This window comes from Arachis stenosperma, chromosome 9, assembly GCF_014773155.1.
Source record: "Arachis stenosperma cultivar V10309 chromosome 9, arast.V10309.gnm1.PFL2, whole genome shotgun sequence".
Lineage (NCBI taxonomy): Eukaryota > Viridiplantae > Streptophyta > Magnoliopsida > Fabales > Fabaceae > Arachis > Arachis stenosperma.
Genome location: NC_080385.1, coordinates 102,202,274 through 102,216,854, shown reverse-complemented (window position 1 = coordinate 102,216,854; position 14,581 = coordinate 102,202,274). Strand labels below are relative to the sequence as shown.

General features: G+C 44.8%; 1 non-coding gene across 1 annotated transcript; it reads right to left on the bottom strand.

Annotated features, from left to right (window-relative positions):
- Window positions 1-906: 906 nt before the first annotated feature.
- Window positions 907-1,014, bottom strand: LOC130953870 (small nucleolar RNA R71). The gene has a single exon (XR_009076031.1). It is a non-coding gene; the product is annotated as a small nucleolar RNA R71 (small nucleolar RNA).
- Between the last annotated feature and the right edge of the window lie 13,567 nt (window positions 1,015-14,581).

Sequence of the window (14,581 nt, the reverse complement as noted above, 5' to 3'; positions counted from 1 at the left end):
TAATTTTTAAAATCAAATCTTTTTTTTTAAATAGTTTTCAATCATATCTTTTTAATTTCTAATTTCAAAATCTTTTTCAAAAATTACTTGATTTCTTTCCCACTCTTGGTTTTCGAAAATCAATTAAAGTTTTTCAAAATGTTTTTAAAATCTTTTTAACTTAATTTTTGAAAAATCTCTTCCCCACTTCTCACATCCTTCTACTTATTGAGTACCACTCCTTCTCAACGCACAATTCGAACTCTATCTGATTAAGTTCGAATTCTTCTACCTCTTCCTTCTAATTTTCTTCTTCTCTGACACCTCAAGGAATCTCTATACTGTGACATAGAGGATTCCACATTTTCTTATTCTCTTCTCTTTCATATGAGCAGGAACAAAGACAAAAGCATTCTTGTTGAAGCTGACCCTGAACCTGAAAGGACCTTGAAGCGAAAGCTAAGAGAAGCTAAGGCACAACTCTCTGTAGAGGACCTAACAGAAATCTTCAAAGAAGAAGACATGGCAGCCGAAAACAACAACAATGCAAACAATGCAAGGAAGGTGCTGGGTGACTTTACTGCACCTACTCCCGACTTCTATGGGAGAAGCATCTCTATCCCTGCCATTGGAGCAAACAACTTTGAGCTTAAGCCTCAATTAGTTTCTCTAATGCAACAGAATTGCAAGTTCCATGGACTTCCATTGGAAGATCCTCATCAGTTCTTAGCTGAATTCTTGCAAATCTGTGACACTGTCAAGACTAATGGGGTTGACCCTGAGGTCTACAGACTTATGCTATTCCCTTTTGCTGTAAGAGACAGAGCTAGGACATGGTTGGACTCACAACCTAAAGAAAGCCTGGACTCATGGGAAAAGCTAGTCAATGCCTTCTTGGCAAAGTTCTTTCCACCTCAAAAATTGAGTAAGCTTAGAGTGGAAGTCCAAACCTTCAGACAGAAGGATGGAGAATCCCTCTATGAAGCTTGGGAAAGATACAAACAATTGATCAGAAAATGTCCTTCTGACATGCTTTCTGAATGGAGCATCATAGGTATTTTCTATGATGGTCTCTCTGAACAATCCAAGATGTCTTTGGATAGCTCTGCTGGAGGATCTCTTCATCTGAAGAAGACGCCTACAGAAGCTCAAGAACTAATTGAAATGGTTGCAAATAACCAATTCATGTACACTTCTGAAAGGAATCCTGTGAACAATGGGACAAATCAGAAGAAAGGAGTTCTTGAGATTGATACTCTGAATGCCATATTGGCTCAGAACAAGATATTGACTCAACAAGTCAATTTGATTTCTCAAAGTCTGTCTGGAATGCAAAATGCACCTGGCAGTACTAAGGATGCTTCATCTGAAGAAGAAGCCTATGATCCTGAGAACCCTTCAATGGAAGAGGTGAATTACCTAGGAGAACCCTATGGAAACACCTATAATTCTTCATGGAGAAATCATCCAAATTTCTCATGGAAGGATCAACAGAGACCTCAACAAGGTTTCAACAACAATAATGGTGGAAGAAACAGGTTTAGCAATGGCAAGCCTTTTCCATCATCTTCTCAGCAACAGACAGAAAATTCTAAGCAGAACCACTCTGACTTAGCAACCATGGTCTCTGATCTAATCAAAACCACTCAAAGTTTCATGACTGAAACAAGGTCCTCCATTAGGAATTTGGAGGCACAAGTGGGACAGCTGAGCAAGAAAAGTTACTGAACTCCCTCCTAGTACTCTCCCAAGCAATACAGAAGAAAATCCAAAAGGAGAGTGCAAGGCCATCAACATGGCCGAATTTGGAGAGGAAGGAGAGGCAGTGAACGCCACTGAGGAAGACCTCAATGAACGTCCACTGGCCTCCAATGAGTTCCCCAATGAGGAACCATGGGAATCTGAGGCTCAAAATGAGACCATAGAGATTCCATTGGACTTACTTCTGCCTTTCATGAGCTCTGATGAGTATTCCTCCTCTGAAGAGGATGAGTATGTCACTGAAGAGCAAGTTGCTAAATACCTTGGAGCAATCATGAAGCTAAATGACAAGTTATTTGGAAATGAGACTTGGGAGAACAAACCTCCTTTGCTCACCAAAGAACTGGATGACTTGTCTAGGCAGAAATTACCTCAAAAGAGGCAGGACCCTGGGAAGTTCTCCATACCTTGTACCATAGGCACCATGACCTTCAAGAAGGCTCTGTGTGACTTAGGGTCAAGTGTAAACCTCATGCCTCTCTCTGTAATGGAGAAGCTAGGGATCTTTGAGGTACAAGCTGCAAGAATCTCACTAGAGATGGCAGACAATTCAAGAAAACAAGCTTATGGACTTGTAGAGGATGTTCTGGTGAAAATTGAAGACCATTACATCCCTGCTGATTTCATAGTCCTAGAGACTGGGAAATGCATGGATGAATCCATCATCCTTGGCAGACCCTTCCTAACCACAGCTAAGGTTGTGATTGATGTTGATGGAGGTGAACTGACCATTCAAGTGAATGAGGAATCCTTTGTGTTTAAGGCTCAAGGATATCCCTCTGTCACCATGGAGAGGAAGCATGAAGAGCTTCTCTCAAAACAGAGCCAAACAGAGCCCCCACAGTCAAACTCTAAGTTTGGTGTTGGGAGGCCACAACCAAACTGTAAGTTTGGTGTTGAACCCCCACATTCAAACTCTAAGTTTGGTGTTGGGAGGTTCCAACATTGCTCTGAGCATTTGTGAGGCTCCACGAGAGCCCTCTGTCAAGCTACTGACATTAAAGAAGCGCTTGTTGGGAGGCAACCCAATGTTATATTTTTATCTATTTTCCTTTGTTATTTTATGTTTTCTGTAGGTTGATGATCATGAGAAGTCACAAAATCAATTGAAAAAGCAAAAACAGAATGAAAAACAGGAAGAAAAATAGCACACCCTGGAGGAAGAACCTACTGGCGTTTAAACGCCAGTAATGCTAGCAGGTGGGCGTTTAACGCCCAGTCTGGCACCATTCTGGGCGTTTAACGCCAGAAAGGGGTACCAGACTGGCGTTAAACGCCAGGAAAGGACAAGAACCTGGCGTTAAACGCCAGAAATGGGCACTAGCCCGGCGTTTGACGCCAGAATTGGCTCAAAACGCATTTTTGCATGCCATTTGGTGCAGGGATGACTTTTCCTTGACACCTCAGGATCTGTGGACCCCACAGGACCCCCACCTACCCCACCACCCTCTCTCTTCTTCTTCACCCATTCACCAATCACCTCAACACCTCTTCCCCAAAAATCCTTCACCTATCCAATCCCATCTTTCTCTTCACTACTCAAATCCATCCTTCATAAAACCCCACCTACCTCACCATTCAAATTCAAACCACTTTACCTCCCAAACCCACCCATAATGGCCGAACCCTACCCCTCCCTTCACCCCTATATAAACCCATCTTCACTCCTTCATTTTCACACACCCTAAACACTACTTCTTTCCCCTTTGGCCGAAACACAAAGCCATCTCCATCTCCTCCATTTTCTTTTTCTACTCTATTCTTTCTTCTTTTGCTCGAGGACGAGCAAACCTTTTAAGTTTGGTGTGGTAAAAGCATTGCTTTTTGTTTTTCCATAACCATTTATGGCATCCAAGGCCGGAGAAACCTCTAGAAAGAGGAAAGGGAAGGCAAAAGCTTTCACCTCCGAGTCATGGGAGATGGAGAGATTCATCTCAAGGGTGCATCAAGACCACTTCTATGAAGTTGTGGCCTTGAAGAAGGTGATCCCTGAGGTCCCTTTCAAACTCAAAAAGGGTCAACTTTGATCAAAGGTTGGACCAAGTCCTCACAAACATTTTGTGAAGAGGGCGCTCAATGGAAGAGAGATTCAAGAGGAAAGCCGGTTCAACTGAGAAGGCATGACCTCAAGCCCATCACTAAGAAAAGGATGGAGCAAACAAGAGACCCCATTCATCATGAGATCCCTGAGATTCCTCAAGGGATGCACTTTCCTCCACAAAACTATTGGGAGCAACTAAACACCTCCCTAAGAGAATTGAGTTCCAACATGGGACAACTAAGGGTGGAGCACCAAGAACATTCCATTCTCCTCCATGAAATTAGAGAAGATCAAAGAATCATGAGAGAGGAGCAACAAAGACAAGGAAGAGACATTGAGGAGCTCTAGCACTCCATAAGACCTTCAAGAGGAAGAACAAGCCGCCATCACTAAGGTGGACCCGTTCTTTAATCTCCTTGTTCTTTATTTTCCTGTTTTTCGAATTTTAGTGCTTATGTTTATCTATGTTTGTGTCTTATGATCATTAGTGTCTTAGTGTCTATGCCTTAAAGTTATGAATGTCCTATGAATCCATCACCTTTCTTAAATGAAAACTGTTTTTATCACAAAAGAACAAGAAGTACAGGATTTCGAATTCATCTTTAAAACTAGCTTAATTAGTTTGATGTGGTGGCAATACTTTTTGTTTTCTGAATGTATGCTTAAACAGTGCATATGTCTTTTGAATTTGTTGTTCATGATTGGTTGGCTCTTGAAAGAATGATGAAAAAGGAGACATGTTACTGAGGATCTGAAAAATCATAAAAATGATTCTTGAAGCAAGAAAAAGCAGTGAATACAGAAAAAAAAAGGAGAAAAACGAAAAAAAAAAAGAGACGAAAAAAAAAGAAAGAGAAAAAGAAAAAAAAAAGAAAGAAATAAAGTTGTGATCCAAGGTAAAAAGAGTGTGCTTAAGAACCCTGGACACCTCTAATTGGGGACTTTAGCAAAGCTGAGTCACAATCTGTAAAGGTTCACCCAATTATGTGTCTGTGGCATGTATGTATCCGGTGGTAATACTGGAAGACAGAGTGCTTTGGGCCACGGCCAAGACTCAATAAGTAGCTGTGTTCAAGAATCATCATACTTAACTAGGAGAATCAATAACACCATCTGGATTCTGAGTTCCTAAAGAAGCCAATCATTCTGAATTTCAAAGGATAAAGTGAGATGCCAAAACTGTTCGGAGGCAAAAAGCTACTAGTCCCGCTCATCTAATTTGGAGCTAAGTTTCATTGATAATTTAGAGTCTATAGTATATTCTCTTCTTTTTATCTTATTTGATTTTCAGTTGCTTGGGGACAAGCAACAATTTAAGTTTGGTGTTGTAATGAGCGGATAATTTATACGCTTTTTGGCATTGTTTTTAGTATGTTTTTAATAGGATCTAGTTAGTTTTTAGTATATTTTTATTAGTTTTTAGTTAAAATTCACTTTTCTGGACTTTACTATGAGTTTGTGTGTTTTTCTGTGATTTCAGGTATTTTCTGGCTGAAATTGAGGGACCTGAGCAAAAATCTGATTCAGAGACTGAAAAGGACTGCAGATGCTGTTGGATTCTGACCTCCCTGCACTCGAAGTGGATTTTCTGGAGTTACAAAAGCCCAATTGGCGCGATCTCATCGGAGTTGGAAAGTAGACATCCTGGGCTTTCCAGCAATATATGATAGTCCATACTTTGCCCAAGATTTGATGGCCCAAACTGGCGTTCAAAGTCACCCTCAGTATTCCCAGCGTTAAACGCCGGAACTGGCACAAGAATGGGAGTTAAACGCCCAAACTGGCACCAAAGCTGGCGTTTAACTCCAAGAAGAGTCTCTACACGAAAATTCTTCATTGCTCAGCCCAAGAACACATCAAGTGGGCCCGGAAGTGGATTTTTATGTCATTTACTCATCTCTGTACACCCTAGGCTACTAGTTCCCTATATATAGGACCTTTTACTATTGTATTTGACATCTTCTGATCTTTGGAATCTTTTGATCTTTAGATCTTTTGATCACTTTGGGAGGCTGGCCATTCGGCCATGCCTAGACCTTGTTCTTATGTATTTTCAACGGTGGAGTTTCTACACACCATAGATTAAAGTGTGCAGCTCTGCTGTACCTCGAGTATTAATGCAATTACTATTGTTCTTCTATTCAATTCCGCTTGTTCTTGTTCCAAGATATCACTTGTTCTTCAACTTGATGAATGTGATGATCCGTGACACTCATCATCATTCTCACCTATGAACGTGTGACTGACAACCACCTCCGTTCTACCTTAGATTGTGTGAATATCTCTTGGATTCCTGATACACGATGCATGGTTGATCGCTGACAACCGAGCGTTCGCCTGACAAACGAGCCAGCCATTCCGTGAGATCAGAGTCTTCGTGGTATAGGCAAGAACTGATGGCGGCATTCAAGAGAATCCGGAAGGTCTAACCTTGTCTGTGGTATTCTGAGTAGGATTAAATGATTGAATGACTGTGACGTGCTTCAAACTCCTGAGGGCGGGGCGTTAGTGACAGACGCAAAAGGATCACTGGATTCTATTCCGGCCTGATTGAGAACCGACAGATGGATAGCCGTGCCGTGACAGGGTGCGTTGAACATTTCCACTGAGAGGATGGGAGGTAGCCACTGACAACGGTGAAACCCTTGCATAAGCTTGCCATGGAAAAGAGTAAGAAGGATTGGATGAAGACAGTAGGAAAGCAGAGAGACGAAAGGGACCAAGCATCTTCATACGCTTATCTGAAGCTCTGACCAATGATATACATAAGTATCTCTATCTTTATCTTTATGTTTCGTTCATCATCTATACCCATTTGAGTCTGCCTGACTAATATTTACAAGGTGACCATAGCTTGCTTCATACCAACAATCTCCGTGGGATCGACCCTTACTCGCGTAAGGTTTATTACTTGGACGACCCAGTGCACTTGCTGGTTAGTTGTGCGAAGTTGTAGTGATCACGATTTTGCCCACCAGGGATCCTGGTAGCCATTGAAATTACAAACATTGGTGGGGATTCCTGGATCAGTACAAGCACAAGCCACGATGACAAGGAGCTCACCATATGTCCAACTTAAGGACTTTAACTAAAAGTGCTTGGTGGGAGACAACCCATCGTGGTATGATCGTTCTTTTTCGTATCCTTAGTTATTTTCTCATTTATTTTATTAAGTTCTTACTAATTTTCTAATCATGCAGCTATTTTTATCACAGGAAGCAAACACCTCAAGCTATAAAAAAAAAGGGCACACGACTCGCAAGCGTCGCTGACGCGTACGCATCAGAGGGGCGTGCGTGAAAAATAAAAATGAACAGAGAGTTGCGCGGGAGTGGCGCAAGAATGGAGCCTTTCGCACAAACAAGCCCACGCGATCGCGTACCCCACGCGTTCGTGTCGTTTGTGATTTTCGGCATTCAAGTGGACGCGTCACTGACGCGGACGCGTGACCTGCAAATTCGACATAAAAGAGTGTTTGGGCAGAGAGTTGTGCTGGCTTGGGGCAGGAAGTGTGCTAGAAGCACAAAATTTGGTCACGCAGACGCGTCCCGGACGCGGCCACGTCAATTGCACATTTGGCCATCCACGCGTTCGCGTGCATGACGCGAGCGCGTCGTATGAAAATTTTGGTTCCCAAGCCATGCGAAAAGAAAGTCACGCGGGCGCGCGGCTGGCTTCGCGCAAATCGCACAAATCCCAGGGCACACGGACGCGTGCCTGACGCTTACGCGTTGTTCCGAGGGTTACCTGAAACGTGTAGCTCGGTCGTCTGGAGAGGCCCGAGGTGGGGGTCAAGGACCCGAGCTTGATGTGTGGAGTGGTTGGTGGTTGTACCTGCAATGACACTCCGATGCTTAAGTTAGCATGGGTTCAAGCAGATATATGTAGAATGTAGAATATATGAAATACCTGGGTGCTCCAGTGTATTTATAGTAGTTGGCCGCGATTTTCCCTGGATAAGATATTCTTATCTTATCTTATCTTTGGGAGTTTTATCCCTATCTTTGTGGAACCGCCCTTTCTAGGCCCTTTCGGCCTTTAGGTTTTGGGCTGCGTTCCTTTTGATGGGCCTTCCTTGCTTTAATGTCTGACGTCCGACCTTTCAGGCGTGAACTTTAGGACGAGGTCGGACCTCTTATGAATTTGCCGAGTTGGAGGAGCCCGGTCAGGGTATGAACAGTGCCCCTGCCCGAGTTCGTCCTTTTTGGGAGGTCGAGCTCGGGCATAGTAGTTTTTCAAAATTCAAAAATGGCCGTTCCTGCATTTATTGCATTTTACCGTTTCTCCTCGATTTCCGTTCGGGCTCTGTGAAGGCATTATTTATTTGCTCCCTTCCTTTTTCTTCGTTTATTCTGTTCCTTTCCTGTTTTTCTAAGTTTCGCCATCTCCCTTTTTCGAGCGCCGCTTCTCTTTCTTTGTTTCTTCTTTCCCTGAATCTTTCTGTGTGTCTTTCCGGGGTTTCCTCTGCGCCGCCGCTTTGTTCTTCCTTATTTCAGAGCTCTTCGCCTTCGTTTTCTTTCTTCCAGGTTTGTTCTCCTGTTCCTATTTTCTTGTGATCATATGCTTCTGTTCTTTGTGTGGCTCTTTGTTTGTTTCTTTTATGCCTAGGTTGCCCCGAAAAGAGGCGCCGCCATTTGCTTTATTTGTATATGGGGGGGCTCTTTTTGCTTTTCTGGTACTTTGTTCCGGGTTTTTGTTTCTTGCCTGGCTGAACGGGTTTTTCGCTGTCTGCTTTATGTGATTTTGCTTGCTTTTGTATTTCTTCTTTGTAGGTAAGAGTTTTATGTCTCGAAAGGTTCTTCAGGCGATGTCGACCAAGATTCCAAGTGGTCTTGGTTGGGTAGACCCTCTTCCTCTAAAAGTCCCTTCTGTGGTAGATTCTGAATATTTGGCTAGGTTCCGTAGGCACTGTAGCATATGTGAGAATAGAGAGTCTGAGAGGGATTATGAACTAGTTGCCCCGGATTCCGAGGAGAGAGTTTGCTTCCCGCCTTTAGATAGTTCCGAGAAGCTCTTCTTTTATGCTTATGATTGTTTTTTCTCTAAGCTGAGTGTCCGACTTCCTTTTACCGACCTGGAGTCCGAGGTGTTGTGGTCTTGTAACCTTGCCCCTACGCAGCTCCATTCAAATTCTTGGGCGTTTTTAAAGCTGTTTCAACTTTTGTGTCAGTTTTTGGGCGTCGCTCCCTCTATTTCTCTTTTTTCCTATTTGTTTGTGTTGACGAAGCCGGGGTCGGGTGGAGGGAAGGTATCTTGGGTCTCTTTTAGGGCTAACCAGGGAAAGAAGTTTTGTACCCTGTATGACGAGTCCTTTCATGATTTTAAGAACTTTTATTTCAAGGTCTGGGCTACTGGAGATGTCCGACCTTTCTTTCTAGATGAGAGTGGGGAGCCTTCTTTTCCTCTTTGTTGGCAGGAGAATGTAGTGTCTGTTAAGTATACCTTTGAGAGTCTAGATGAGGTGGAGCAGGCTTTTGTGGGTGTGGTGAGCAGTCTATGGGGTCGGGCACCTCACTTGGACACGAAGAAAATGTTGGGAGATCCAAGCCTTCTCCGTTCCGAGTTAGGTAGTTTCCCGACCTCTCCGAGACTTCATCTTTTCAGTATTTTTGTTTTGCTTGTTTTGGTGGGTTTTCTGTTGTGGTGAATGTTTTTCTTTTGTTTCTGCAGAGATGTCCCAGGCGGATTCCATGAAGTTCCTTCGTCGGGCGAAAAAGTCTGCGGCTGCTCGAAATATCGAGGCTGAGGAGGGTTCTGCCCGATCTTCTCCGCAGAAGCCTACTGTGGGTGTTCAGACTCGGTCGAAGACTATTCCGACTCCTCAGTTCCGAGCCATAAATCAAGATCCTCCGACCTCCGGGCCTGCTACCTCTTCTCCTCCCCCGTTCTCGGGTCCTCCTCCTAAGAAGCAGAAGACCTCTCAAGAGCTTGCGGGTTTTAACGATAAGGATTTCGATGCTCTTGGTTGGATTGAAGAGCATATTCTCCCTCAGACTTTTATTTCTACTGATGACGTGTCTATGGAGCACCATTTTCAATATATGGCGCGGAGTTGTGTTCGGATGGCCAGTCTTCATGCTGCTATTGCCCGGGAGTTCAAGAAATCCCCCATTGGCGCGACCAGCTCCCGACTTGAGAAGGTTCAGTCTGAGTTTGAGAGGTTTAGTGAGCTGAAGGCTGCTAGGATTACTGAGCTGGAGGCCTCTCTGGAGAAAGAGAAAGCTAAAGCTACCGCGGCTGTGGCGGCAGCGAAAGCATCTGAGGAGATGGCGAAGGCAGCGACGGAGAATTATACTCGGATATACGCCGAGCTTTGTGGAGACAAAGGAGAAGTTGCAATCTGCTTGGGATTATTTTTACGAGCTAGAGGGTCATGTGGCCAAGGGTATGGATGCTATGTTTGGAAATTTGAAGGATCAAGTCCGGGTTCTTGCTCCTGACCTGGATCTGAGTTTGTTTAGTACGGATAACGTTGTTGTGGAGGGAAAGATTGTTCCTGCTCCCAACGAGGATGAGGTTCCGGTGTCCGACCTTAATGCTCCGATTGCGAACCCGACTTCACTTTTGGCCAGGGATGGATCTGGTGTGGAGGTTTCAAACCGGGATGATGGTCCTGTCAAGGCCGTCCCGATTTCTATGGTTCTTCCTCCGCAGCCTTCTACCGATGTGGAATCCGGAAAGGACCTTGATCCTCTGTAATCTTTTATTTTTGGTTCTTTGCCCGGCCTGTGGGCTCTTTTGTTTTTGGATGGTTTCTGTGAACGCTTTGGACGCTTTTTAGCTACTTGTAGTAACTTTTTAGCTTATTATGCGCTGTTTTGCTTTGACCTTTTGTTCCGCTTTTATGCTTTTTTAGTCGTTTTTTTTGGATAACAACTTTTTTAGCTAGCGTTTTGAAACTTTTGTTTTGTTTGCGCTTTTGACTTTCGTTCCGCTTTTATGCTTTTTAGTTGTTTTTGGATAACAACTTTTTAGCTAGCGCTTTTTACCCTTCTTTTGATTTCGTTTTCTTCGCTTGTACCTTTTAGCTGTTTTTGTATAGCAACTTTTTAGTAAGCGTTTTCGAAATCTTGGTTTTCGCCGTTTTAAGGCGTCTTTCTTGGATCCGGGCTTTCTCTCGGACCTCGGGCTTTCGAGTACCTCCTTTTGTTGGATCCGACCTTGTGGTTGGTCGGCCTTTTAAGTTATTTTTGTAATCTCTTTTTATTTGGCTTTTTGAGCCTTTTCAGAGTTGCTTTATAACTTCTCACATTAATTTGAACCTCGTCGCTTTATCTTTGCCGACCTTGTCTGGTCTCTTGGCAAATGATTTTTTGCGTTTTGCCGAGCATAAATTAATGCGCCTTGGCGGGGTACTTTCTAGTGTTTGTTTCATCATGAGGAAGGAGAAAAGAAAATAGAAAAACTTGATTAGTATTAAAAAAGAAAGAATATTTACAGAGTGTTTACCCTTGACTAGGTCGGGTGTCTTATTTAACCGGGTGTCTCATTAAAAAACCCTTGTGGGGAAAAAGAGTACACCTCGGGTTAAATCTTTCTAGCTGTAGTACCGTCTTAGATTACAGGCGTGCCAGGCCCTGGGCAGCTCATTGCCTTCTAGGTCGGATATTTTGTAGTAGCCTGTCCCTAAGACTTCTGTTACCTTGTAGGGTCCTTTCCAATTTGCGGCTAGCTTTCCTTCTCCCGATTTTTGTGTTCCGATGTCATTTCGGATTAGAATCAGGTCGTGAATGGAGAAGCTTCGCTTTATAACTTTCTGATTGTATCTGAGTGTCGTTCGCCGTTTTAAGGCTTCTTCTTGAATTCGGGCTCTTTCTCGGACCTCGGGGAGGAGGTCGAGTTCTTCCCTTTGTGCCTGTGGGTTATCTTTTTCGTTGTAGAAGATGGTTCTAGGTGACCCTTCCTCTATTTCGATAGGAATCATTGCCTCCATCCCATAGGCTAGTCGGAATGGCGATTCTCCCGTTGTAGAGTGTGGAGTTGTCCGATATGCCCATAGCACCTGGGGAAGCTCTTCGGCCCATGCCCCTTTGGCTTCTTGGAGTCTCCGTTTTAACCCGGCCAAGATGACTTTATTTGCAGCCTCTGCTTGTCCATTGGCTTGTGGGTGTTCGACCGAGGTGAATTGCTGTTTGATTTTTAGTTCGGCCACCAAGTTCTGAAAACTTGTGTCCGTGAACTGTGTTCCATTGTCTGTTGTGATGGAGTAGGGGACTCCGAACCTTGTGACAATGTTTTTGTATAGGAATTTGCGACTTTTCTGGGCCGTGATGGTGGCTAAGGGTTCAGCTTCGATCCACTTTGTGAAGTAGTCGACCCCTACTATGAGGTATTTGACTTGCCCCGGTCCTTGGGGGAACGGGCCGAGTAGGTCAAGTCCCCATTTTGCGAAGGGCCATGGTGCGGTGATGCTGATAAGGTCTTCGGGTGGTGCCTTGTGAAAATTGGCGTGTTTTTGGCAGGGGGGCATATTTTCACAAATTCCGTTGCATCTCTTTGCAAGGTTGGCCAGTAGAACCCGGCTCGGACTACTTTTTTGGATAATGCCCGAGCTCCGAGATGGTTCCCACACATGCCTCCGTGGACTTCTTCGAGGACGTTCTTTGTTTCTGAGGTCGGGACGCACCTAAGGAGGGGGTTTGCGAATCCTCTTCTGTATAATACGTCGTGAATTAGTGTATAATTCTGGGCGTCCTTCGTGAGTCTTTTAGCTTCCTTTCTTTCGGTGGGAAGAGTTCCTGACTTCAGGTAGTTGAGTATGGGGGTCATCCATCCTTGCTGTTGGCTGGATATATTTAGCGTTTCTTCCTCTCTTAGCACGGAGGGAGATTGTAAGGTTTCCTGGAGGAGACTTCTGTTGTTGCCTCCGGGTTTGGTGCTGGCGAGCTTTGAGAGGGCGTCTGCCCGTGCGTTTTGTTCCCGAGGTATGTGCTGGATCTGTATTTCTGAAAAGTGGCGTAATTGTGCCTGTGTTTGGTCCAGGTATTTTTTCATAGTCGGGTCTTTGGCCTGGTAGCTTCCATTTACTTGCGATGTGACGACCTGGGAGTCGCTGAAGATCGTGATTTTCTGGGCTCCGACCTCTTCGGCTAGCTTTAGACCTGCTAGTAGGGCCTCGTATTCGGCTTGGTTGTTTGAAGCCTGGAACCCGAATTTCAGGGATAGTTCTATCCGCGTTCCTTGGTCGCTTTCGAGTATAATTCCGGCTCCGCTCCCAGTTTTGTTTGAGGACCCGTCGACATACAGGTTCCATGAGAGTGGGGTTCCAGGGGTCTCAGTGTATTCTGCGATGAAGTCGGCTAGATACTGAGATTTTATAGCAGTCCGGGCTTCATAGTGGAGGTCGAACTCGGACAGTTCCACCGCCCATTGCAGTATTCGTCCTGCCAGGTCTGTTTTTTGCAGGATATGTCTCATGGGTTGGTTTGTCCGAACTTTGATGGTATGGGCTTGAAAGTAGGGACGGAGCCTCCGAGCTGTGAACACTAGGGCGTAGGCGAATTTTTCTATCTTCTGATAGTTTAATTCGGCCCCTTGTAGTGCCTTGCTTACAAAGTATATGGGGCGTTGTCCTTGGTCATTTTCTCGTATTAACGCTGAAGCGACTGCTCGATTTCCAACCGAGAGGTACAGTATGAGTTCTTCTCCTTTTAAAGGTCGGGTCAGGATTGGTGGCTGTCCGAGGAATTCCTTGAATTCTTGAAAGGCTTTTTCGCACTCCGGGGTCCATGAGAAGGGTTTCCCTTTCTTTAGGAGTGAGTAGAGAGGTAGTGATTTTATTGCTGATCCTGCCAAGAATCTTGATAGGGCGGCTAGCCTTCCATTCAGTTGTTGTACTTCTTTGACACACGTCGGACTCTTCATTTTGAGTATCGCTTGGCATTTGTCCGGGTTTGCTTCGATGCCCCTTTGAGTCAGCATGAAGCCTAAGAATTTTCCAGCTTCTGCGGCGAAGGTGCACTTTGTTGGGTTAAGTCTCATATTGTGTTTTCTGAGGGTGCCGAAGACGCTGGTGAGGTCGGTCAGCAAGTTTCTGTCTTCTTGTGTCTTTACCAGCATGTCGTCGACGTACACTTCCAGCTGTAGTCCGATGTGCTCTGAGAACACTTTGTTCATTAGCCTCTGGTAGGTTGCCCCTGCGTTCTTCAGTCCGAAGGGCATTACTACGTAGCAGTAGTTTGCCCTTGGGGTTATGAACGAGGTCTTTTCTTGGTCGGGTCCGTACATCGGGATTTGATTGTATCCCGAATATGCGTCCATGAAGGAGAGATATCTGTAGCCTGAGGCTGCGTCTACTAAGGCATCGATGTTTGGTAGCGGATATGGGTCTTTGGGGCAGGCTTTGTTGAGATCCGTGTAATCGACGCACATCCTCCATTTTCCGTTAGGCTTTTTTACCAGGACCACGTTTGCGAGCCATAGGGGGTATTTTACTTCCCTAATGAACCCTGCATCTAGCAGTGCCTGTACCTGTTCTTCTATGGCTTGTATGCGCTCAGGTCCGAGCTTCCGGCGTCTTTGTTGGACCGGTCTGGATCCCGGGTATACTGATAGCTTATGGCACATCAGGTCGGGGCTTATGCCTGGCATGTCGGAGGCTTTCCAGGCGAAGAGGTCGGAATTCTCCTTTAAGAGGGTTATGAGTCCCTCTTTTAGGCCTGCTTCGAGGTTTGCTCCTATGTTTGTTATTTTTTCAGGTGTGTCCCCGATCTGGATTTTTTCGGTTTCTCCCTCTGGTTGTGGCCGAAGATCTTCTCGGGTTTGAACTCGTCCGAGTTCTATTGTGTTGATCTCCTTCCC